Source organism: Catharus ustulatus, chromosome 2 (assembly GCF_009819885.2).
Source record: "Catharus ustulatus isolate bCatUst1 chromosome 2, bCatUst1.pri.v2, whole genome shotgun sequence".
Classification (NCBI taxonomy): Eukaryota; Metazoa; Chordata; class Aves; order Passeriformes; family Turdidae; genus Catharus; species Catharus ustulatus.
The window spans coordinates 10,114,031-10,141,474 of record NC_046222.1 but is presented as its reverse complement, the minus strand read 5'-3'; positions in this window follow the sequence as shown (position 1 = coordinate 10,141,474).

The following is a 27,444-nucleotide window of genomic DNA, read 5'->3' as shown; positions in this document are numbered from 1 at the left end:
CCAAAGGGGTCCTTAGAAAATTCTCTGTGCAATTGTACAGATTCCATAGTTTGCATGTGGATTTTGTTACCCTAGATATATTTTCTGGGGATATGCTTGCTTGTTTTCTTTTGCTTTAAGAAGTGAATTTAATATTGTAGATATTGCTATGCATAGTGAAAGTATAGAGCTGAAGGAAAACAGAGGGTTTGGGAATTATTATGCTCCACTTGTTTTCCAAATGAGTTGTTTTCTTGTGAGCCACAAGAATAGTTAGATACAAGGGGAAGGAAACATAGAAAATCTATTACTCCTCTAGTCAACTGAACAATAGGATTATGTGCACAGGAGCAAATGCCTTTCAGTTGTTGAGTGATGCAGCTGATGTTTCCTATTAAGAACAAGAAGACTTCATCTAAGAGGCCAATGCGCTTTTTCATAGGTCAGAGGGAATTTCCCACAGCAGAATCAGAGCAAAATCCATTTTTAAAGGACTTATGGAGTCATGCTAAGAAAAGCATTTGTTGACATGAACCAAGATTTTTTGTCTCAGCTGACCAGCAACAGGGAGCTGGCTAATTCAGTACATGCTGAGTCAAATGTCCAGCTGCTGTAAATCAGGGCTTCCCTACTGATGCTTGGTGTTCAAGGATGGGCTGTGCCCTGCTGGAAGAGCTCTGCTCCCTTCTGCTGGTGTTTGCCCTATTAATTGTGGCTTCAAATGAGTTTCAGGCATGCTTTTAATCTGCCAGAGTGCTGAAGGATGGGATAGATGGGGGTGATTTTTTATGTTTCTGTAATTTTTTTTAGTGTCAGAGCCAAACATATATTTATGTTGATCACTAAGTTTTTGATACAGTACTTTTATTGTCCCACTAATGAGCACAACAGGGTGGGTGTTAATAACCTACTAACAGATGTTTTAGGGATGATTATTTCTTGAATAAAAAACTGTAATATACAAGAGATAGGATTCTGTTTAGCTCTTGTGCTGTCCAACAAGCATCATGCTTATGCTGGCTACCCTTCCACATAATGCTGGATACAGAACTACCTAAACCTGAAAAGCATTTCTAATTTCTGCCACCCACTGCTCTTGCTGCTCAGTGTATCTGGGGTGAAGAAGAGCAGCCCAAGTGGGATGTGGAGCTGGATGAGCAGGCAGCTGGATCCCAGTCTCCTTTGGCACAGCTGGTATGAGCAGTGTGACCTCTGGTTGCTGCCCTTGCTGCTTTCTGCTTGCTTTCTCTCTTTTCAGGAATTTGTGTTTATTTGCATTCTTCCTCTTCTTTTTTTTTTTTCCCCCTTCCTTAATTAGTATCCATGCTTTGGTTCGGTACTTGCTGATAATTGGAGAACAAATGAGCCAGAAATAAGTATTGATTTGCTTTTTGGATGTTTAGGGATTTATTATGGATAGCCCTGAAACGAATATTAGACAAAAATTTGAAGGAATGGGGCTAAATCTAGTCCTTGGCATAATGCTGTCACTCTGCATTCAAACTGAAGTGTTTGGGTTGACTCAAGGCTGCAGTTCTGTAACACAGTGACAGGAAAGCAAGGGGGAGGAAAATATCAAGTTAGAAGAGAAGAAATTGAGAGCAAGCCTAAAGCCAGTTCAGTGCCCTAAACAGCCCCTGTGCTTCACCCATGCTAATAGGAATATGGTGTGAAAATTAACTATATCTCATTTCACTCTCATCTAAAATATGTTTTTAAAGCTCATCACAGTGATTATCCTTTGATGTTACTGAGCAGTGTATTGTAAGAAGTATTTGCAAGAATTCTCTGATCTAAAAATTAGATGGTCAGTAATTAACATAATTTGTTTGACAGCTTCACAGCATGCCTGTCCTAAAACATATTGATGATTTTTAGTTTTATTCCTTTTTATGTTTAATATTCATTCTGTTCCACTTAAGTTACATGCTAAATCTATAGAAAGGAAGGTGCCTTTACATTAGACATTTTCTATTGTGGTAAATCCCTTGCACTACCAATCAAAAATTGGCATTGTGGGGGAAGGGGCCACTTGTCTTCCACCCTTTTCTCAGAAACAGTGAGGTGGCTGACACAGAAAATTGTATATAGGAATGTTGAATCAAGGCAGTGTAAACACAAAAATGTTCTTGTTAATTTATTAGAGTAAATCTTACAATTCGCAGTATCAGGGTTAAACTTTTTGGAATAATCCCATGTATATTACCAAATGTATTGTTTCTACAGTGAAGTTGTCTTATGAGTCCTTGACTAATGTTTTGCACTTTTTTTTTAATAATAAAATAAAACAGGGATTTAGTTCAGATTTAAAGATAATGAATTGCCTTAAATAAATTGCCTTCATGCTAGGGGAAGTAGTGGGTTGGGGCTCCAACTATAAAAATGTAATATAGGTCAATTAATATGAGATTTTTTTTCCCCTACTGGACTTATGATTCATTCTTAAAGTAGAATTTGGAAAGAAAAGAGTATAATTTTTATTTCTTATGTTCTGCTTTCAGTTAGTATAACAAGCCAGCTCAGATTTTTTATCGCCTCTATCTTTAGGAAGCTAAATAATTGTTTGCATTTCACTATATTTAATTAACTTGATAAAATATTTTGTGATAACTACAAAATAAAATAATTAGAAATATTTATTATATTATTTCGTGTTATTTCAAGCTTTACTACCTTTCTAGAATATGTTAAATAGAAGGAAAAGGAAATCATACCCAAGGTTCATAGAATGAGTCAAAGACTAAGGGAAACAGCAAAATTATAAAGGTGATTTTCTCAGAGCTGTAGGATTTTCAGCATATATTCGAATATTTATGAGGGTAAAAGAGATGTCAATTTTAAAAATTAAAATAAATAGTAATTTTTGGGTGTTGCTTATTATACAACATTTAAAGATTGATCATGATGGAGTTAACTTCTATTTCTGAATGGACATGGTACCCTTTGGAAAGCTAGACGAATTCAAGGATGACAAAAATGCTCTGTGAATCTGGAAGTGATTCTGAAATGCAGTGCTTAATAGGTGATTCACATTTTTAGAGAAGCAGTTGGAAGGTGTCCCTTATAAATGCTGAAGTTACTGAAGGAACCTCCAACTTTTCCAAGTAGAGGAAACAGCAATTCCTGGGCCCTCCAGGCATCTCTGTATTGTTATGCACATACAGAAGGTCACACATTGCTTTTAGTAACTCTATCACAAAAACTGGTACAAGATAGGATGGGTTAATGTGAAATTTTGCAAAGATGTGAACAGATATTTAACTTCAGACAGGGTGACCAGTGCCCTGAAAGCCACTGGGGCTGTTCTGTGCTTAAATGTAAGCCACTAAGTAACTACACAGATATGAAAAGGCCTAAAATTATGTCCAAGGTACATAATGTGATAAATCATTTCCACATGTGTTTGTGTTCTCTTTAAATAATTTGCTGGAGTCCTGGTGAAATTACACATTTGTATTTTTTTAAACATGAAAAGTTGGTGTCAAGTTTTGTTTAAGTCTATCAAGATGTGATGCAGGATGCCCGATGGTTTCTCATTCTTTAGTGGAAAATACTGCAAAATGAGTGATGAGTCAAATTAGGCAGTTGACAGCTACTCTTCTTTTGCAAGCACTCTGTCTTTAGATCTGTCAATAAAAATAAAATTGCCTTTGGTATCTCACGGGGTGGAAGAAAGGCAAATGTTACAATGACATGGGTGCTAAAGCAAGATTTGAGACTCTTTCTGAAAGTACAGATCTAGAAATGCCTGCAATGCAGTTGGAAAAGGTGTGTTATGCCAAATTCCATGATCTGTTAAAAAGATCTGACCCCAATGGTAGATCAAAAAAGAAGCTCACTCCATCAGAAATACAGTTAATTAAACAGTCAGCTTTACTCCACATCAAGTTTGCAGATGTGCAATCGGGTTCCTTTGATAGCAAAACTTTTTCAGAAGAACATCCCAAGCTGGGGATCCTGTGTTTTGGTTGGGGCTCAGGGCATTAGTTAGTGACAGAATGGAGCTGGATTTGCATTGTCTCATCCTAACCCAGCACTGCAGCCTAGGAAATCTGTCCATAAATCTTTTGAGTCCTGCTAAAATAATTTTCCCTGCTAATCATTTGCCAAGATGCCATGGCAGAGTGATTCCAAGAGGTATTGGTTTGAAATAATGAAATTTTGCAAGGGAAAGAAGCAAAAGAACTACAAAGAAGAAAGATAATAAAACTATGCCACTAGTAAGTAACTAGGAGCTCTTAGCATAAGTAGTAAAAGTTTAATAAATTCAGATTATGATGTGCTTAAAATCACCTAAAGAAACCCCAAGTTGTTGTGTTATTTAGACAAGTAGTCCCTTGGTTTTAACATAATTAGTTAATAAAACAACAACACTAATGAGACATTTGACTAAACAAAACAAAGTCAGTCACAAGTCTCTCTAATTTCCTGAGAGAATAAAACAACTTTGTCCTCTGTGTAACTAAATACATATTTTTTGAAGATGAAACAAATATTCCCTGTCTAAACTGATAATTCTTGGCAAGATAAGTGACAAAAACATGACAGTACAAGGACTGATGCCTATCCATCATAATTCCTCCTTACTCAACTGGCAACACATGCAAGAAATCATGATAATTTATGTATATTTTTTTATTCTTTAGATGTGATGGTGAATAAGAACCCAGCTTTTACACTGAAATCTTTCAGGTTAATGTATATGTTAGAGCACCCTAACAGCTTTTGTGACCAGCTGTGTAAATCTGGAATGCCACACAACTTTAATGACTGGATAACAAGGTACCATTCTCAGTGAGATTTTAACTCTCAGAAATTTCTCCCTAGGGACTTATAATAAAAAAAGTAGCATGTGCTTTCAGAAGATCAATGCTGAAAAAATGAGAAATCTACAAAAATCAATGAATATTCAAAGTCCAAACTAATTTATAAGTCTTAAGAAAAATGGACACACAACTCCCTTCCACCTACCCCCACACATCTGACCAAAAACCCAACCCTGAATCTCTTTGGTAACACAGGGACAGTTATATTTTAAAGTACCTATATTTCCAAAGTAGTGATTGCACATTTTTACAGTAAGAAAATACTTCAGTTTTAATTTTCCTTCACCTTTATTCAAAAAGAAAGCATTAGTTACCTGTAGTAAACTAAAGAATAGAGTTATGGTTACTTATTAAAACTAAAATGTGTTAGTAATTTAATCATATTAATGAATTGCTGAGCATCTTCCTGCTTTTTCTTTTCTCATAAAAAAAGCAAGTAAAGCAAAAGCCAAGAACTGATGTGGAAGGAACTCTGTTACACTGCCCTGGCTTAATGAAACTTTTCCACTAGACCAATTAGAAAGAAATAACTGGTTTTTATTTTATACTTAATGGTTTAACAATCTACATTCAAATTTCCACATTAATTAGCCTAGAGTATGAACATTTATGAATAAATATTTGCCAAAAAAATCCAATTTTTGACATGGACAAAATCAGAGTAGCAATGGTATGGATATAGGAATGAATTACCAATAGAAGAGTTTACCATCTAGCTGGCCAATGGTGGTAATCAAATAATTTCACTGCTATAATTTCACTACTCACACAAGAAAAACTCATTTGACTCATCCTGTTTTATAAACATGCATGCAGTAAATGAACTTTATAAAAATGGTACTTGTGGTGGGCTGACTGGAAATTAGGGACAAATGCTCAAAATAATGATAAAATTGTATGGGATTTTGTTTTGAAACTGCCCCACTGGTGACAATAGAAACTCTTGAAAGTCAGTTCCTTGCAGGTGAATCTGAGCACTGTATCAGCTTTATTTGCTAACTGTACTTTGAATCATACTTTTGGACTACTCTTGTGTTTAGTCTCAAGAATAATTCCTGTGAATGTCTGTGTTTATCAGCATAGCAATCATTAGAAAACCAAGAAACTGAGGAGTTTGCCTTTGAGGAGCACTGAATTAATTATTAAAAATACTAGATGATTGGGTAAAAGTTTCTCAGGATATTCACCAAGAGAGTGAAATATCTTTCTCTTTCCAGCATGGTCACTTTATGTTTCTTCTTCTGCAAGAGGCAGTGAAAAGTGTTGGCACCCACCAGGACAATCTTCGTGCAGCAGTTTCCCACTCAACCCTTCTGGCAATCCTTTTCCCAGACTCTTTCCTTGTGCTGGAAATGGTTTTACTGTATTTTACAGCTGTCCCAAAGTTCCCTTGGGACCCGTGGCAGTGAGGTGACCTAAATTTCAAATATGCATAGGGCATACAGTTTGATCCACAATGAGCTCAAACAATGTGTTTAATACCCATGTTCATCCTCTCAAGTGATACAAAGCGTAGGAAGGCAAAAATCATGCTAAGCCTCTCAGAAATGAACAAATTTTTAGCATATTTGGTGAGGGGAAAATGTAGGTGGGAGGTTTAATGAAATATGATAAAAAGGCATGCTTCACAAAAGAGATTGAAAAAAATTTAGAAAATATTGTGCATGGACAAATGGATATCATTTTTCAATTTGAACGTCCGGTCATGATTTACTTTGAAAATAACTTGCTGCTATATATAAAACTAAATCTCAGGAACTAACATCTAATAAATATGAATCCTTGAGAACTCCCCAGTCCTTTAACTGCTGCTATAAAGAGTCACATGTTTTGCTGCTGTAATATTGTCTCAAGTGGCATTTACCCTGTTAACAATTGTGTAGCCTTATTAATATAGTTAATGAATTGATTTTATTGTTAAGACGCTCAATGCAGCCTGCAAACAACCCCATGAATATTTAATCAGCCATGGATCTCAGTCAGCAGATCGAAACATCAGCCAGACATATCAGATCAATTTTCATAGTTTCTTTGCATGTTATCAGTTAGTTGTTGAATTAAAGATATTTTGCCATTTCAAGAAATCAGAGAGATTTTTCTGTGGGAGGAAGAGTTCCCAGCTCTGCTCTTTGACGCCCCTGACCTCCACAGCTGCCTGTTCTTGTTTTAGTTGCTTTCAATCTACTTTTCTCCTTCTGAAGAGAAAGGAGCTGAGAGCTCAGTTTTATATTTCCAGGTTTCTCTGGCACAGTGTTGCTTGTCCAGCTACCCCTGTACATGGGGCCCATTAGAGGCTCGACTTCAGAATTACTCCTGATAGTTCAACAGCTCTGCTCTGGGCGAAGCAAATGAGTTCTGACATTCCCTCCATCAGTCTGCTGCATATTTTTTATCTTGAAGTCCAGAATGCATGCATTATACTCTGCAAGAGATGAGCTTTTTCACAGAATATGTTATCTGCTGGCAGCCTAATAGCAATGTTAATGACTCTGCTGATCCTTTGAATTCAGAGAACTGGAAAGGTGGGATCCCTTCAGATCCACCCGTTATAACACAGGCCTCCTGTTCTCCCAAGGACCCATTTTATGTCTCACAATTATACCTATTCTGAAAGAAAAAAAACCTCACGTTTCATACCATATTCTACAATTACATGGTAGCAAGGAAACAGAAAAAAACCTGGTATCTCACCCAATTTATGAATACGAGATTATAGATAGGGTTGAATCCATTTGAATGAGACGCTCTTGCCCTTCTCTGAACAAAGCATAATGTCATGAAATTTTTAACAGAACAACAGAAAACAAAATTCTGTACATGGCAATGGAAACATCTAAAATATTGAAAAGGTAGAGGTGCCTGCTGAGATGCGTTCTTAAGTTTCCAGAGATTTTTAGCTTACATAATCTTTGGAAAATGAATATGTTAAACATGAGAAAAAGACACTGAATGTGAAGCTTTTTTGTAAAATAATACAGCAAGAGGACTACTTAAGAACTTGTCATTGCACCATGATTTTATGACTGAGCATTACAGATAATGGTGGTGAGCACCACTACCCTCAACTTAGACATGGGAAGTTTTATTTTAAGCTGTTATTTTGAAGAAATCAGAAACAGAATTTGATTAATTCCCTATATACATATATATTTGTGAGTAGCAAACCACAGTGTTACAGGGCTTTGGTGACCTTTTTGTGAATCAACTTCCAGAGTCCATGTGTCTATTGAGTTAATTTATCCTAGAAATTCTTCAATACTCTCGATATTTTTTCTTGTGCTTGTGTTCATCTGATTCACTTAGAAAATTGAGCTAAAATGAACTTTTTCAGAAAGTTGAATAGTTTCAAAGGTATGGTGAGGAATTGGCAGAAGGTGTTTTCTTGTGATGAAAGTATTGTTTGACTTCTAGTTTAGCAGAATTCTGTGAGTCCAGAAGTGCAGCTTTGACCTTTAAACAAAGTTACTTTACCATTAGATACACCACCACTTAAGTGCTGTAGTACAAACAAGTCCCAAATCTTGAGCATTAAATGCAACCAGTGAAATTTAAAAATAGGATATCCAAGATTTTGACAGAAGCAGTTTTGCTGACAAGTGCTCCCTAGTGCTATGCTAATAAATATGTAGATTCTATTATTTTTTATCCTGTTTTACTGCTTAATTTTTTTTAAAGTTTAGGTTCAGTAGAGATACCTATTTCTTAGACTTCATAAACTTAAGAATGCAGTCTGTTCTAAAAATAAAGTGCAGAAACTTCAGTTTTCCAATGAAGGCTGCTCTTTCATGATGCCTTTTTTTTCCCCCTTTGTTTCTCTATCTCCTTGGAATTGAACAGGATATATTAAAAAGAAAGAGAAACTTTTGACTGAAGGCACGTGTATGCCTTTCTCTGAGAAGGTCATTGAACATAATCAAACCACTGGATTTCTGAAAGCTGATCCACTGCAAATAGATACCAAAACTATATCAGTAACAATGCTCTCTGCAAGGTGACTGAGAGACTTGGCTCTAAATGAGGAGAGAGATTTCTCCTGTAATCCTTCCAGTGTGTTCCACTGAATGAGGAGTCAAACAGGAAGACTTACAATTGGCTTTGCAACTTTGAAAGGCTGTGCTCTATTTAGAGGGGGAAAAAAAAGTTTATCTCCTGAGTATATTTATGGACAAATCTGGGACCAGAGTTTTTTTGGGGGATTTTTTAGTGAAATGGAAATGATTGGGTTCCATTTACAATTTTGAACCTAGCCTTTTAAAAATGCTTTAGGGAAACAGATACCTCTTCCTTCACATTATTCATGTATTAAGCTATAAATATGTATCCAGGTACGTAATTTTCTTTATCAGTTGACAGCTCGGATAAAGCCATTAAAAGTTATTTAAAAAAAAAATCTGTGTTGATCCTCTTTAATAATATTGATTGAGCATAAAATCAGTTAAAGTGTTTTGTGTTGATGCAAATATAAAAATTGAACCAAGTATTTTAGTATTTAGTTTATTTCAGTAATATGGAACTAGCCAAAAAAACTAAATCATGAAAATACTTGGTCATTCATAAGTTAATTTGACCTTTTAGAAGTTTTTGTTACTCTTTAGTTAGAATGTCTTAAAAATGGAACATTTCCTCAAAACATGTTTCATAATTGTACAATATTCATAATTTTGAAATTTGCGTGTTTAATTATTTTTGGTGTTTGTTTGTAGATTGTTTTTTCACCTTGAATGTGGCTTTTGTTTTTCTTTTTTTGGAGACCAAAATTAGTGAAAAATGAGCAGAACAGACACCAGAGTCCATATAAGAAGGTGGCACTATTTTTGAAGTTATTTCAGCATAGTGATATGGTAAACATTTTCACAAATCTTTTTGCTGTAGTTCTAAGCAATATTTTGAGGTGTATTTCTGAGTGTTTTCTCCAGGAAGGCTGTAGAATTCTACTTTTCTTGCAAATACAAGGCTGTAATTTGTCTGACCTTTTTTTCTGTTTTCCATCTGCATACATTAAATGAATGGCTCTCCATTTTGCAGCTGAGGGAAGCACAACTTTGGATGAAAAATGTTGCCATTAAAAAAGAGGGAACAAATTGCATAAATTATAAATGACCTGTAGAAACTGAAATGTGCTACCACATTACCCTGATTATACATGCATGGGGTTTTTGTCATTAATCCAACAAAATAGCATGGTAACCTATGGAACTCATGCAGATACAGATCTTTTGGTAAAGAAACAGAGCTCCAAATGGATTTAAATGTATAACATTGCATTATGCTTTACAAAGAGGGAAAAGAAAGGCTGACTCAGTTTCCTGAGTTTTGCTGTTAATTTTACACATTTGCACAGTTGTATTTTGCTGTTGCTTTCTAAAAGTTTCCCTTTTATTGAAATACTATTAAAAAAAATGCTTCTGTTGATCTCTGAGCTATCACTTGAGATTGCACTAGATTAGAAGGATTGCCATAGGAAAAGAAATCTGCTTATTGCAGCCTCGCTGTGTCAAAGAATTTGGCTAATCTGAAGCTTAGGAGGTTTTTAATGCCTGCTTGCATGCTGAGGCATTTCACAATTTCAGATTGCTGAATATTTATGCAACAATAAATCTTACAAATAAATTAATCCATAGTTATTATTAAGTGTTTAATTTTTCAGTATTTTTAGGATTATTATACAGAGTTATCTGCCATACTGTCTTACTTCTAGTGTTGTATTATGAGAGCAGGTAAATAATTTTTTTCCAGAATTTTGTCACAATCTCAATTAGTCTACAGCTCAGGGAGTTAAAGACCTGTATTCTTCTTCCAACATTTTCAGATAGCTTTAAAAATTGTGTGAAATGCAATAGTACTGGTTAACTAGTCAGAGTACAGCTGAGCTCTCCAGTGTGTGAAGAGCTCCATCCCTGGCTTTCAACCTTTTTTTGTTTTGTTTTTTTGTAGTTTTGTATAATGCCAATGATTCTTAAGTTGAAGGATGAACTCAACAGTTGCTGTCCTCCTTGCCATTCTTCACTTAAATTGACTGCTATCAACTCTACATCTCATGATCTATTTTCCAGGTTTAAGATTCACTGGGATATTTGTTATTCTTCACACTGTAGCTGATCACATTTCTATATTTTTTCTGCACAAGCATCCTCTTGAGGTGCAGAGAAAACAAAGATTCCCAGCTGTGGCTGTGTGCTGACTCGTGCAGGCTGCCCCAAAGGCAGCTCCTCTCTTGTCCTCTGTGCTTTGCTTACAAATCCCAACACCAGAAATTGCTTTCTTTCGTCAAATGCTGATCAAATAAATGCCCAAACTCAGGCTCCTCCATGCTGAATATATTTTCCTGATACCTGACTAAACTGGGGCATTCATCTGCAGTGATTATCCTCTGCCATGTTAGTGCTGACTCATCTGGAAATGTGGGAACTTTCTTTTGTGTTTTGTAGATAGCCCTTGACTGTACTGACACTAAATAGAATTAAGTAGCCATAACTAACTTTGTAATCTCACTTTTGCTTTATTTTCCAGGTAATTTCTGACAAATTTTGACAGCAGTTCAGTGGGCTTGTATGTACAGTTCAGGGAATGTTAATGAATGGTATTTTCAAAGAAAAGGCTTTTTTTTCTTTTTTCACATTATATTTTAACAGATGAAGCATCTCACATTCTGTAAGTGATAGGAACTTGGTTTTTTTTTAATTTCTCAAAAATAAATTACTCCCTCACGATGCTTTTAACCACTAGCATTCTTGACACACTTCTGACATATTTCTTTTGGCAATGTCTCTCTGAATACTTGAAAGTTGGACCAAAAAAAAAAAAAAAAGTCTTTAGTTTTTAAAATAGTGTTACCAGGACTATCAAACTTATTTTTCACACCACCCCCAAGCTCTTTATGTCAGACCAGGATTCAAGAGTGACCTGAGATGACTTTTGTTCACTCATGTTCTTGAAGTGTTGAGTGTCTCACTGTGCTAAAGGGTGCTGTCAGCTGCTGCTGCTGGAGCTACCAGTCTAATAGACTGCTGGACCTTCCCCAGGTTTGGGGGATTTCTCAGCTGTTTTCAAGCTTCAGGGGATGCAGGTCTGTTCCTCATTAACAGAGCTGTAGCTCTGTGCAGCTCAAGTGTAACTGGAAGATAGGAGGATTTTTCACAGTGGTTGGGAGGACAAAATTATTGTGGTGATACTCTTAGAAAAGGCTTATGGTTTATAGTCTTTGGCTTCTATCACTTCACCTGCTTGTGTTTGCACTACAGCTTCAGGAGAACCAGTGCTACATCCTGCTCTGACATGTCAGTAAATTGGCAAACAGTGACCTCAGGGCAGGGGATGTAATACCAACCTCAGGTCTTTAATATGCCTACATGACAAGAATACTTACTTGCTTTTTTTTTTTTTCCCAGTCCCTTTTCCATGTTAGAAGAAAATTCAGGTGTCTGGGAAAGGGAAGAGGCAAATTACAGAGCATGAAATCTGAATTACTAATGAAAACTGAAATATGTGAAATGTACTTCTGTGCTCATGAGCAGTTTCAATGTGTTCATAAAAAGTGAAATCAGCTTTGTCTAAGTGAATATGCTTAATTTTTATATTTTATATATGTGCAAGTGAGTTGCAATCCTCCCCCCACTCATTCCTACACATGAAAAAGAGCCTTTGGGAAAAAGAAAAACAACAAAACCCAAACTTGTGGCTAGTAAATAGTGGTTGCTTTTAATTAATGGTATTAATCTTGGATGCATTGAGTCCATATGTCTCTTGGGAAATATAAAAGGAGAGCTAAAATACCATGTTCATTGCATAAAAGAAATCTTGAAATAACTTCTGTCATTTTAAACTTAATACTAAGTCATTTTTCATAAACTTGATTAAAGATTAGCATTTATAAAATAGCATAACTTTTAAACTTCTAACAGTTTCAAAGGTAATTGTGGATTTTAATGGTTTTTCTTAATTAAAGGAATGGTTAGTTGTGCCTGTTTTTGGTAAATTAATTAAACTTTTAGTCATTAAGCAAAAAGTTAATTCATTATTGAAGGATATAGGAAATGTATAAAATCTGGCATTTGAGATGGCTCTGACATTCTAATCTATCACTGATATTCTGGAGTGACATGTTTGAAACTGCTCTCCATAGTATAAAATAGAAAGGGCCCGGTGACTAACTAGGGGTGCTTAAAGCATTCTGGTTTGAGTCATCATCTCTGACATGAAAAACTCATGACTGGTTTTAGAATAATGAATTATTTTCCACTTGACATGTTAGTGTAAAACTTTTTGAAAAAAATCTAATGAAAATCGTGTTCTCATCACTGGTTTGGGCTGCCAAGATCCTTTTATGACCAGGAAGAAAACTTCAGGACATTAGCACTACAGATTTCTAAACTACACAAATGAGTGACTTGATATTATTTCCCCGATGGACTTGGCTTCAGATTTTGTTTTGACATGTAATTGTTCTGTTTCTCTTAGTGTAATTTTGTATAAAATATTTTGTCCAGACTTCTAAAAATGGGCTGTGGGGTGACTCTAGGGGGAATTCTTTACCCAGTGTCCTTCTCTTTTCAGAGAGAGGGGCAAGTGAATACCACATGCTTTGCATATTAATAAAAAGTAGACCAGATCATAATCAATGTTCTTGTTGCACCAAAATTCCTATGGTGTAGTAAAAAAACTCCTAGAATTATTAGAGGTTTTTTGGTTTTGATTTTTCTTTCTTTTTTTTTCTTTCTTTTTTTTTTTTTTTTTTAAATGATTGATAACTTGTTTTAGCAAACTGATGCAAATCTACTTGGTGTATAGAATTAAAATTCTTTTTTTTTTCTTTCTTGGAAATATAAAGCCTTTACACTTTCTATGTTTGCCTGACATAATGAGAACAGGTGTTCTGTCCTTAGCTGCAGGAAAGCAGAGTGTGACAATGTGGCAGCACTGGCCCTGACCCTGATATCAGTGCTGTAATTCCTGCAAAGACTCATCTGAAAGAGCACATAAGCATGTGAGAACGTGCACATGCACAGTTATCTTTGGTAATGTAATTTTTTGGTATCTGCTATAGATCATGGTCGTGCAACACTTCACATTGGCTTTGATCAGGATATGAAAGTCTTTATCAAAACTCCATAATCCAATTTGTTGCTGTGTTTTCCTAAAAGTGGCTGTAGTGGTTGAAATTCCACTTTTAAGAAATGAAAGTTAGGTTTGAAACAAAAATGAAGACTTCTGTAGCCATTGCTTTCTGTATTTTTTGCATTTAAGAGAAATGCCTTAGGATGTTTATTAAAGAGGAAGTGCCATCATAAAAAAGCTTTCCAAACAGAGCAGATTCTAAATTTCCTGCTGATCTGTTTTCTGTGGCACCAAATCCTGATCAGGTTGTATGATTACACAGTCAGCTCCAGTTTTAACCTCTGCATTTTTGTTAACACCATGATTCTACAAGAAGGGGCTGCTTTCTGTTCAGAGTCAGATAGCTGTATAAGTTTAAGATAATGATTAAATATCTCACAGGGAAAAAAAATGGTTGCCTGAGTACCCACCTCATAAAATTTAATGGTTTTTCCTTTTACAATATTACATTATTGGCTGTAGCAGATTAGGACAACTTTGATGGAAGAATCACACATAATTAAATTTTCATGTGTGATTCAAAGTGAAAAAAGATTAGAAGGCTATTTAAGAGGTGCTGGAACTGTCACACCATATCAGTAAACTCTGCAAGATGGAGCACAAAAGTACTGATTTAGTGCAACATGTCACATTATTACAGTGATAACCACAAGGAATATTCCATGGATGGCTGAGTAACTATGCATGTGAACACTTGTAAAGATATTCTAAAATCCCTATTTTATTTTGGAATAGATAGGGGAAATGGATCCAGAAGAGGCATTCAGAAGTTGTAATTTAATAATCAGTTTATTGTAATGGCATACTAAGGAACTTTTGCTTTATGTTTCTTTTCTCCAGGTTTATTAATACTTCTGTGTCAGGGACATTTAGGCAATATTTATATACTTTGTGAGATTTTATATTTTGGAGAGTTTTGACCTTTTTGCCTCTGTGTAAGTAAGTGCAGGCTCACACCTGTTCGTTCCAGACTAGAACTGCCTGACTGTGGTCCAGCTCACAAGAGCAAAGGCAGGCCCATACCATAACCAGGTTTTTCAAGTACATTCATTTTTTACTTCCTTTGCAGAGATAAGCTGGTATTTATAGATGGAACATTGGTATGAACCTATTGAAAATCACTTTATTTTTTGAAAAAAAAGAAAAGATTTAAATACAGGTTTAAAAAAAAATCCTTGAAAATACTTACCACCTGTTCCCTTTCAGCTAAAGAGTACATTGGCTCCAAGTGATAGGAAGGCAGATAATTTAAATATATTTTAGTAATAACCCAGGTATGTTGGAATATCCTGTAGCCAAGAGGCACTAGTGAGATTTGGCTGCCCCTCTCATGTCTGAGATCAGAGAAACACCCTCTAACAGCTGTGGAGCAGCAAATGAAATACTGACCATGTTATTGTGTCATTTAATTTGTAATGATGTTGAATACTTTTGAAGCAGTGGACAAGAGATGTGGCAAAATCCAATTGTGTCACTCCTTGTAATCTTAAGAAATAAGACAAATCACAACATAATGAGAATATAAAAGGTTAATGTAGTTTTTGAAAACTAATGAACAAGAACATATTGTGCCACTAGACTCTTGTCTCACAGCCTGGCAGGGTTTGTGTTTTTTTTCTGTGTAGCTGGAGCCAATATATATGTCCAGTATTAAATAATTTATGAGATTTTTATTATGTTTTGTTTTCATAGGATGAGTTAAACTTCATTTCAGAAACACATATCAAGTTATTAAAAAAAATAAAAATCCAAACCAACTTCCCAGTTGATTTGGACCCAGGTGTTTCTCCAATACATAAAATATGTGGGTTCAAGGTCATGCTTTGGAATTTCATTTCCTTGGTCCCAAATTCAAGTGGAAAGGGTAATCTTGTTGTACCACTCAGGACCAATGAAAACCAGCAGGAATTTTTGTAGGTGACTTTTAGGGAGTGGAAACTGGACTTTGGAAAGCATCTTAGAGAAGCATAAAGAGAAGGAATCACTCATCCATGTACCAAGCTCTGCTTAAAGGAGCATTTTGCAAAACAAAGTATTTGCCTGTTTAATTTCTTGAAATGCAGAGCAAACTATTCTGTTAGAATAGCCAGTGCTATTCCTTCTCCTTCTCCTTTCCTGGAATTTCCTGGAATTTCTTTTCCTTTTCCTTTAGCAAAGGCAATTCTGACTCAGTAACTCTAGTAGCAAGAGGAGAACTCAAATATGAAATGTAAATGGCATTGAAGCAGAGACTGACCCCACCTCACTACAGCCTCCTTTTGGGACCTCCTGAGCATCCTTTTCTTTCTCCTTTCTAGGAGTGGGTCACCTCTCTGATCCAATCCAAGCATTGTCACTGTATCTAATTTGTCATACTTAGAAAAATTCAGAGCAATAGAAAACTATTATGTCTCTTTTATTGGTTCATAATCAGGCACTTTAATTTAAAAGGTCATATTTTATATCATTTAGGTTGCCTTTGCTATTTTAAAATATAGCCTGTGCATTTGTGTATCAGTAATTAGGACAAAAAGTACCTATGTGTATATTTTCAGTCACATCTGTAATAAACTGAAAAGGTAAGCAAAGCTTAACTAGAAGTTGAACCCAATCTGATTCCAATTTACTTTTTTTTTAACTAAAACAAACCAGAAGTTTTACCAGTTTAAAACCTAGAAAAGGAGTGTTCATTCTTCTTTTTCCTCTCTTCCTTTGAGATGAATGGCTTCAATTCCCACTCTTTTTTCCTCTCAAATGAAAAGTTTTTTTGTTTTTTTTTTTTTTTTTTTTACAATGGGACTGGTATATTTTTCTCACTAATCTCCCCCTCTGCTTGCAAAGTAAGGGGCAGCATGTGAAGCCTGGACTTACCTGTTCTCTTGCTTAGTACACAGAGCATCTTTTGAGTTTTATGGACTTGTGACCCCAGTGAAAGCAGCAATCACAGCTTTCTGCCACCAGAGCAATGTCTTGTAGGGCAGTGGTGGCTTTTCTTCTCTCTCTCTCTTACCAGTATTGTTTAATTAAAAACTGTGTTTGAATATTTTTCATAAATGCAGGTCTTTTCTTTGATCCACTGCCCATCAGGGAATGTGCTGGTCAGATGTCTTCTCTCCTCTCTCCATTACAGCTGCTGTAAACTTTCAATAGTAGCTGCAAAAATTAGCAAGAAAATGCTAAAAACTCCTGCAACTGAATGTGGCATGGCAATCTTCTACAGACTAGTTTACATCTCTTGATGCATTAACTTGTAACACCCAGCATGGCCATTGATTCTGATGACTTTGGGGTATTGATGTCATGTTATTCCAACTTTAGATTAGGTCCAGCAGTTGTTATTGTGTTTGTTGTTGAGGTTTTGTTTAAATAGTGAGACAGTTTCTTAAATTTACTGCAATCTGAGCCTTTAACACAAGGATAGGGTGACACTGATGTGGCAGCAGCTTCTCCTAGTCCTTGGCAATATGCCCTCACAATTGCATTTACACAGGAGGAAAACGTGAGGCATTTTTACTGTTTTTTGAAATGTCGAGGTGCTATGGCAACTTGTCTATGAATCCTGACAATTCCCCAACGTCCATTAAATTGTAGGCATGTTTCTGGATCACTTTGGGGAATTTTTGTGATATGATAAGACATCTTGAACCTAATTCATTCACATCTATTGTGAAATTATATTTAGCTCAGTCCTGTTTGGCTCATAAAGGGTATGCTCCATTGTTGTTGCTTTAAATCCAAAATAAATCAAAGATTTGTATTCTTCATCCATTCTAGAGCACTTCAGGTCATCCCTTACACGGATTCATTCAGTGCATTATTGTTGCTATTACTGCTGCTGTATTGGCTCCCAGGCTGGTTTTTGTGTCCCTGCAGGCACAAAAACTTCTCCAGGCTCATAGCACTAAAGTGTGTGAGGGAAAGGGAATCTCACCAGTGGGGAGAGCATGTGGCTGGCCCTGAGTAGAGAAAAATAAGGGTAATTTTCTGAGACCACAGCTAGTCTGCTGGGTGGAGGAAGGAAGCAGAGAGATGACAAGGCAGCAGGCCAAGAGTAGCAGGTTGGAAGCTGGCTGGAGAAGGGAGATTGATTGGGAGCAAGCTGCCAAAGGGTGATGGCACACAGTGGCTGGTACCAGGAGAAGCAGTGTAGAGCAGTGATGTGTGGGCAGCCCTGTCACCTGGCAGGGCAGGGCTGGGACTCTGCTGTGGCTGGGACCAGGGGGAGAGAAGTGGCAGCTTTCCCAGGAGGGTTATGAGGAATTCCAAGGACATGGCAAGGGCAGGGATCTCAGAGTGCTGCCAGCACTGAATGTGCATGGCACAGTGCATTAGCAGGCAGCTGAGCAGTGGCAGTCGTGTCACAGCAGACATTGCTCCTAATCCCCTGCAACCTGGGCCAGCTTCTCACACTCTAACAGCTGAAGTTTTGGCTTTCAGAAATTGAGCCCTGATCTTTTCCCCCCCAAAATTAATTTTGAAATTGAGGATGCAATATGTATGCTGCTGACCTGAACATATGTTACAACCTGATAGTAACAGAATCATCACTCAGCATCACTTCACAAATAAGTGTGCTGCTTAATCTTTTTTTTGCCAAATCATGGCTTTTTTAGGACCACCTTATCGCTCTGAGGCATTGCCTCTCCCTCTGTTCCCATTAAATGTCCTGAACTATTACATTCCCAGAAAAAAAACCCAGCTGTAGATTCATGTAGGTGAAATGCTGAAACTGGAAGTAGAACAAATTTGAATGGTCACATGTATTACTACTTTTCCTGAGTAAATAAATTTTAAATAAATTTGAGACACCCCTCTCTGAGATCCTGCATGCAATGGAATTCCATTAGCAAGTAAAAGAATTAAATATCAATCATAATTGTTTCTCCTATGGATTGGAGTGAAAGAAATAGAGAGATTATTACTATAATTTCAACAACAAATGCTCATCAGACACCTGGATATCAGTCACTCACATAAGAGTGCAAGAAAGGTATAATTCGAGTAATTTGGACTACAGGGGTGGAGAATCATCTCATTCTGGCTTTGAGACTTTTTCTATTATATGTTAGTGACATTTATAAATGCTATATGATAGCTGAACTTTCAAAATGGTTTCTGATGTAAAAGCTTTACATTTCAAGGTAAAATAACATTGCTGCAGGACGGAATCATAGTCAGCAAAATCCACACAGCCAGATACACAGGCACAGCATTTCATTAGCAGGACAGGAAAATTCCCTTTGTGTCATGGAGATAGGCAGAAGGTCTTTATAGCTGCTGCCTCAAAATATCTATTGGGAAGGTGGCTAAAACCTAATCTGAAGCTCATCTCATTTATTTGGACCCTTTCCCCTGTGCAAGAGCACCAAATGTCTTGCACAGAGCTGCCTGGCAGAGGGGTTTAAGTCATGCAGGTCTAATGGAATCTATCCTGGATGTTTTTTCTGTTTTTTTTTAAATCAGAGATCCACTGCAACTATATTGGGGAGCTAATATAACTTGTCACAGAGTCTAAGTTTGCAGTCACAGCAGTGATGGCAGCGTGTTTTTGAGCTATCTAAAATAAACTTTAAATTAGCTAGCTCAGGTAGAAATAGTCATCTGTAGCAAGATAGTGCTCAGGACAGAAAAATGCTCCTAGTTCTTGGGCAGAAGCAAATGTATTTTTCTAATACAATGATGATTATCTTGCTGAATATGGATTTACACCTAAAAAAGGTGGGACTGAGTTGTTGTTTGTTCCCCATGAATTTGCATGCAGCTTTATACTCTGGCTAAGTATTTTCCTGAATGTTTCACATTCATAGTGTGGGACAGCATTCCAAGTTAAATTAAGTTGTATTATTGCAGCTTCAATTTAGAAATATGTTAATTTACAAGTGTGGATTTTTATGAGGGGAAAAAATCCTGGATTTTAGCTGATCTGTTAGTGACTTAAATCTCTCAAACCACTAAGCCCTGCATAATCTTAAGAGCAGTAGCTCTGCATTCAATTTGCTACTTCACAAGTCAGCATCTTCTTTGAGTATTTGAGGAGGAATTATTTTAATGTCAGCTAACATGGAATTGCTGCATGTGTAATCCCCAATCAGTAAAACTCACACATTTGCACACAGGTGCCCAGCACAGGTTTGGTAGGACAGAGCACAATTGCTGTGAAGTTCACAAGAATTCTCAGCAGTATTCTAACAGGTTGTCATCATCTTTGGATCATCCTGTTCTCACAATATCTATTAGATTGCCTAGTGCTCACCTTGTGATGCTCTATTAGTCAAAACATCTCTTTGCCCATATATTCAAATGAACTGTAGAGGTTATTAACTTGCCCTTGGCAAAAAGATTTAGCTTTCTAGGGCAAATGCTTTTATAAATTCTGTGTGTGACAGTTTTATTACATATTGTAAATAGAATACCCTGCCAGATTTTTATGACAGCCATCACTAAGTCATTCAGACCTTATTACTTTTCATCCCTTCACATACCTTGAATATCTTTTAATTTTTTTTTTTATTTTTTTTTTTTTTAGTCTTTAACAGGCCTTGCTTTGGTCAAGGCACTAGGCACTCTTTTTACTTTGATAGCAAATTTTATTTACTAAACATAACTGTTCAAAACATTTTGTATCAAGCCAAATATTTTATCTTGCAGAAAATCAAGGCTGTGTTTTAATTTGGCTCAGACGCAAATTAATTTGCACATTCTGCATTTATAGTAATAGACTCATTTAAGCTTGTACAGTCTCTGCTAGCAGTTAATATAATAGTTTCTGTGCTCAGCTGCATGCCTATCCTGGGTCTCACTATTTCTAACTGAATGAATATTCTGCTGTTATTGACTTAATTTTAGATTATTTTATTTTAAAAATGTGTATGTGTTGTGAAAAGGGGAAGCACGTGATCCATGCTGGTGTAAAGACCTACTCAGACAAATCTAGTTACTGCATGCTTTGTCAACTCATTTCTCTGGTTTGAAGGCTGCTGCCAGAGAAGGGAAAAGCGTTGTTGAAGAGATTTTGTTTAGGCATGCAGTTTATTAGCGATGGAAATCACATGTGATAGGCTTGGTGATAAATGCAGCATCTCCTGCTGCAGTTCTGCATCCTGCTGAGAGGACAAACATAACAGGGGCGGAGTGAAACTGGTTGGGGTGAAGATACAGTAAAAGTGAAGAGTAATGATTGTCAAAACCGTGTAGGGAACACAGAAGACTAGGTTCCTAAAATTAATAATCCCTTTGGAGTGTTGTCCTCAGCAGTGTTTGAATGTGACAGCAAAGCTCAGTTTTGGGAAGGACATCTCACCTGGGCCTTGGGACAAGCTTCTACTCTTGTGCCTTGGCAAGCCAAGCCTTAGCTCTCCCTGGGGATGCCAATGAGGACAGGCTGCAGGTGGGGCTCATCCAGTCACTGGATAGTCACAAGAGAAATGATGGATCTCCTGTTTCCTGAAGTTGGTAGGGAGGTGGTGTGGTGGGCTCTGACCAGAGGAAGGATCCAAGTCCTTCTTGGTTTTCTGCTGCTGCCTGATTGGGCGTGTCTTCTTACAGCATGCAGTTCTGGTGAATCAGAAAAAAAAAATCTTTTAATAGAGAACCTTGAATTGGCTATAATGAGCCCTTATTTGAAAATTCCCTGTATGCTGTTATTTTTTCTTAATGTTTCTGCAAGTGTATGAACTCAGATTCTTATAAAGGAAAGAATCAGGTGATTTGCAGCTTTAAAGTTGTATATTTTGCTGTCTAGGCAACTTATAGTAGTTAGGTCACATTATGGTAATTAGCCTATTTATAAGTTAGCTAACGGAGTTCTTTGTTTTAAGCACAATAAATTCTAAAATTAGTGAGTAAATCTAGAAACCCGTTTTCAGGCCCATTTAGATGAAAGGTGCTATATAATTTTAAAGCTATTATAAATGATTGAAAGATGTTTTCACAACTGCTGCTAGATTGCATGGGAATGTGGAATAGCATTTCAAAAGATTTCAAAATTAATGTGACTGTGGGTGTGCTCTGGAGAACTGCTGAACCTTCACTACAGCTTCTTTTTTGCCTACTGCTGACTGTAGCAGTGTTTCAGTAATCAGGTACTTATTTTCATGCTAACTTCCTTTCCTTTCAGTCCTGAGTCTCCCAACCCCTCTAAAAAGTTATTGCATTCTCTTTTTAAAATTTATATATATATGTATATCTACACATGCATATTTCCACACACCTCCCCTTTAATAATGATATAAATTAAATAATCTATATGGTTGAGGGAGGGGATCAAGGTGTATCTTAGTCTCCACTGAGTGCAAGTTCTCCAGAATAAAACTATTCTAAAACTTGAAAACAAACCAGACTTGTACACAATTTCATGTTAGGATACACTGGTTATATAGTCATGGTAAAGACTGTGTTTTCCATTGCATTAAAAGCAATGATTCCAGCTCCTTATTTATGTATGAACAGCATGTTCTTCCGATAATGATGATATTTGATTTTTAAAAAACTGCTAAGGATGCATTTGCTGCTGAATCTCTTAATTATATTGACCTAACATTTACTTTTAAATAAGCACTTTGAGATTTTTTTCCATCTGTCAGACTTCTTTTTTTTTTAAAGTTGTTTTTTGAAATGTTTTGCTAGTGGAGAGACATGCAGTTCTTTAATGTCTCCTCACAATTAAAGCTAATGGAAATATCACATTTGTGCTTAATGTAAAGTAGTAGCTTTAAATAATTAACTCTCTTTGGACGTTTTTTAGATGATAAATATGAGTCTCTTCTGCCTAGAAAGTTACTTCAAAGTTGCTATAAAAGGAAAATAAAATCAAAATTTTGAGAAATGTTCTAAGACCCGAGAACAGATTTCAGCAAGAAGTCTCCCTATAATAACCCAGGAGTCTCATTTGTCAAAGAAATTTTATTTCTTTAAAAAGGACTCTTGACAACAGTAGTGGTGAACTCTTAGATTTTCAAAAACTGTCTTGTTATTCATCCTCCAGTTCTCGTTGGCTTTTCTTCGTGGCTTTCCTTCTGTTGGGTCTCTCTGCATCATTCTCATGCTAAACAAAAATGAGAAAATGAGATCAAAGAATAACAACCAAGAAACTAAATGGATTATATAACCTGCACTTTGAAAACTGGTTAACTGAAAGATTTCTATGTTTTTATTAAGTTTCATTTCATTAACTCTTCCACTGAGTACATTTATATTTCCTTTACATTTCTGGCATGGTGAATACCTAGGGGTGAACTCAATAGAATTGTTACATCGTTTAATATAATAGGATGTGACATCATATAGTGCAACTTGATACCGTGCCTGCAAATAGCAAGATACCATGCATTTGAAAATTCTGAGCACTGCAGGTAGAAAATAGCCAATTTGAAATCTGGCACATGCATATCTTCATTTTTACTCTCTAATTATGCCATAAACAAGCCTAATTCACTGTAGCACTTTGAAGTAGTTGGCAATTATTCTTTTCAGACTAAAACATTACCTTAGGCAGCAAGAATTTCCCTTCTTCATACATCAACATGTTATTGTGTTAATGTGCTTATTATTGTACCATTTTGATTGAAAATGCTAATTATGATTGTTCTTGAACTTAATGTGATTTTTCTCACTGACAGTGGCCATTTAATAAATGGGAATAACTTTTCACTACAAGAGCTATAAGTGTTTAAGAAGGAACTGCTCTTCTTTTTCAAAGAAACCAAACATCACTTCTCTGGAACAAAGTGTTTCCTCATCATACTTTTAATGACACTCTAGGAGAGTGTGATTATCCTCAAATAATCACACTGGTAGGGAATGAAAGGCAGTCCGTTCAAAGAATAATCAAGGAAATGAAAAAGTTCATAAATAACAAGTCAAGAGACAAGGTTAGAGCTCTTCTATTTGTTGAATCTGTTAAATGAAATGTTAAAAAACCTCTTGTAGTTTAATTTTGAAGTTATATGTCTGCAAGTTGGGATGATTTGTGCGTAGTTATTTGGGATCTTTTTTTTTTTCTCTGCTGAATAAAACTATTCACTTTAAAAAAGAAAAAAGAATAGAGCAGTTGATAATCCAATGCAGCTGGAACCAAAACTAGTGAATGTCTGTGTAGACAAGTCATACTTTTCCAAAAGAATGACTCAGTTGTGTGAGCTCACTATTTTGCTAGTGTTCATAAAGCTGAATTTGTGCCTAGCCCATTGTTGAGAAGTTCACCATTGATGTTTGTATTAATTATTTTACTATGGCAGATTAAATTATGGCATTTGACCTTTGTGAGGGCAGGAAGGGTCCTCTGGAGTTACATTGTGCTCCTTGAAATCAGAGAGATACAATCCCAATTAAATGCACAGGAAGTCTCTTTCCAATCTCATTTAGCATTATTATTTCAGTGTCCCCCTTAACCCACAGCATAATTAATTAGCATTAGGAGCCATATGCTCAAGTTGTGTGTTCAGTCCTCTGAACAATGCCTGTGCTTCTGTAGGGCTTCCCAGTGCTCTGTCCTCTCCAGGTGTCTGGAGTGGGGCATGGAGGGGATGCTGCATCTTTCTGCCTGGGGAAACCAGTTTGGGGAAATAGTAACAATGGGAAATGCAGTTACAGCCCTTCGTGGGTAAAAATGTCAGCAGATTCTGCACATCTGCTCCAATCTGGTGAGACTCCACCTGGAGTGTTGTGTCCAACTTTGGAGTCCTCAGCACAGCAAGGACAGGGACCTGCTGGAGCAGGACAGAGGAGGCACCAAGGGATCAGAGGGATGGAGCAGCTCTGCTGGGAGGAAAGGCTGGGAGAGCTGGGATTGTTCAGGCTGGAACAGAGAAGGCTCTGGGGTGACCTGATGCTGCCTTCCAATACCTGAAGGGAGCCAACAGGAAAGATGGAGAGAGACTATTTACAAGGGTCTGGAGTGACAGGACAAGGGGGATTGGCTTCAAATTCTGAGTAAGTTTAGGTTGGCTATTAGGAAGAAATTCTTCCCTGTAAGGCTTGTGAGGCTCTGGCACAGGTTTCCCAGAGAAGCTGTGGATGCCCCATCCACAAGTGTTCAGGGCTAGATTGGATTGGGCTCTGAGCAGCCTGGTTTAGTGGAAGATGTCCCTGCCCATGGCAGAGGGTTCCAACAAGATGGTCTGGAAAATCCCTTCCAACCTAAGCCATTCTGTGATTAGCAGGATAGAGGAAGAACAAATGGAAGAAAATAGCTGCAAAATTTATGGGTGGGAGGGACAGACTGGTGTTGATTTTGCATGGGAAGGGCAATGCTGAGCAAGAGATTTGTTGGTCAGGAATCATTGATGTAAGGCTAGTGGGAGTTTGGGGACAGAAGGAATTGGTATGAGTATAGAGAAGATGAAAAATATGCTGTTTGCCTGAAAGACAGAACAGCAGCTGCAGCCCCATGATCACAAAGACACTGAGAAGTTCAGGCTGCTGGAGATCTGAGTGGTGCCCCAGCAGGGCACTCCTCTCAGCATTGATTGCAAAAGGAGATTTGGGCTACCAGGGTCCTAATTTAGACCTCTCATGCAAATGCTGAAATCTGCCAGGGGTTTGGGGTGGAGTCTTGCTATTTCTGGTTTCATCCCATCTTTGTGCAATACAACACCAGTCTGGGTTGCTAAACTGTGATTACTATTGTAAGTGTAAATAATAATAATGGTCCCTACTGTCATTTAAGATATATTGCAAACAATCTAAGGGCTTCAGTTTCTTCTTGATAGGAAAATGTGCACCATAAAGTAATACCATGCATAGGAACAGAAATGAAAATATGTTAAAAATTAATTAATCCATGTTTAAAATAAATTATGCTGTACCTCAGCAAATTTTTGATAACTGTGGAAGCAAGATATCTGGGACACTTGTGGATATTTTAGCTTTCCTTTTTTACATATTTTCAGTTTAATACTGGTTATCAGTGCTTAATAAATGCACTGCCATTAGATCTTGGGTGTGTTAATTATCAGCTGCATTTATTGCTACTGGAATATTCAGATTTGATTGTGAGGACCTCCTGGGACAGCTGATGTCGTGATGTCAGCTAGTGATATCAAACTCCAGAGGAATTGAGGAGTTCCAGGTCTCACCTGGTGAACATCTCCTCTTTGCTTTAACTTGCTGAAATTCCCTGCTTGTATTTTTGCCTGAGATTCTTGCCACGAGCGAGTGGTTAGATCAGCAGCCAGACCTTGCCCCCAGCTCCTCCTCTGGTGGCCCCTGTGCTGTCACATTGGGTTGTTCTCTGCTGCTGCCCCTGAGCACAGCCCTGGCGGGCTCAGGGGGAGCAGAGCAGAGCCTGGCACGGCTCATTGCCCTCAGTGCTGCTGGGCTGGAGGGCAGGGAAGGGATGGAGCAGGACAGCTGCTACCTTCATGGTGTCAGCATCCCCCTGAACCTTTGGAGACCACAAACACACTCTCTTCTCTTACCTTTTAATACACGAGTTTATTCACTTAAGCATGCATTCCTTTTCAGACCTATAGTGAAGTCAGATATCCCCTGTGTCACTAGACCTAACTGCATTAGGTTGCATTTAAGGGTATTTCAAATGCTTTCCTCTATAAGAATTCAGAAAGGAAAGAAAATAAAATAAAGGTAAAAGGTCTAGGCAAAGATACATAGGCTTGCACTGTGTGTGCAATTTTGCTACTATTTATTAAAACAAAAAAGTAAATTTAATCTTTGATACATCGAAAATTTTAATACTACAAAAATTCTCTGACATTCCCTTCCTAAGTCTTCATATGTCTTTATGTGTCTCTATGATTCTATTAAAAATGCACACTGTAATATTTGTTGTAATTGTATTATCGAGATGTTTTAAAATTCCTTTAAATGCAAAAAACCCCTCTTGATTGGTTAGAACAGTTAGCACAGTTAGTTTATTTGATATAGCATATATATGTCTGCTCCAAAATACATTTTATGGAATTTTTGTTGTGGACTGTTATTTAAAGGTCTCCAGGGAGATTAAAGAGTCCAAGCACTGTGCTGTGATTTCCCTTTTTGGTTTTCTAGGGGCACATCAGCCAGTCATGTTCTCTTCTACTACCTATTTTGGAAAAGGTGATGGGAAACACAAATTTATTAGGGAAAGGAGACCTAGGGAAACCCACAGGTTCATAGTAACCCATGTCACAAGTGACTCGTGACGGGATTACTCTGCCATGCTCAAAATTTCCTTTTGACTGTAAAAGTGCCATCATATACAATTTAAGACAATACAATGGAATTGCATACATGAGTATTTGGTTGCCAAAGTTGAGATTGTGGATAAATATAAGCACAGTACCAACAATATGGCTTTTACAGAGCCCCAGCCAACCTGGCCTTGCACACTTCCAGGGTTGGGCCATCCACAGTTTCTTTGAACAGCCTCACTAGTGCCTCATCATCCTCACAGGAAAGAATATTTCTATTTTCTTTTTTTTTTTTTTAATGGGAAACCTGATTCCTTCTATATTAACATCTTAAATTTTTGAATTTGCAGTAAAGCAAACCCTAAAATGGAAAAATCTCTTAACTACCAGTAAAATCAATATTTTTATGTCATTTCCTT